We start from the raw sequence: 499 nt of genomic DNA on the forward strand, positions 1-499 counted from the left end.
TTTCTGACCCTCTGTCCTTTCCCACCCTCTTCTCACACTATCTCTGGTGTCTACAATTGTCTTCCATTCCTTTCCCACCCACATTGTATTGATCACACAATTTCTTACATAATCTAACTACTTTCAATGGTGAGTTCACTCGTTACTATTAAGAAAACCCGTTTTAACTTAAATCAAAGAAATGCCAAGGAACTTTGCTTAAAGCCAGGAAATGGGTTAGGATTCTGTTCAAATGGTAGGTGCATGAACCTATCAGTCTCATGTACTTTTATCTTCTGTTCTGGTTCAATTTTCCTGATTAAATTCTGGGATATAATATTCAACCCCAGACTTGTCCCTACGATTAAGTTGGCCACTTTCTTAGTTTTGAACTCTTATTTCCGTGTGTCCATATTTAATTTTCCTGATATAGCACACCCTTGAGAACTTCTTGGAGATCTGGTCTGGTGCTGGTAAATTCTTTCAGGTTTTGTTTATCTGAGAATGTTCTTGTCTTTTC

Source organism: Tupaia chinensis, unplaced genomic scaffold (assembly GCF_000334495.1).
Source record: "Tupaia chinensis unplaced genomic scaffold, TupChi_1.0 Scaffold000028_1, whole genome shotgun sequence".
Lineage (NCBI taxonomy): Eukaryota > Metazoa > Chordata > Mammalia > Scandentia > Tupaiidae > Tupaia > Tupaia belangeri.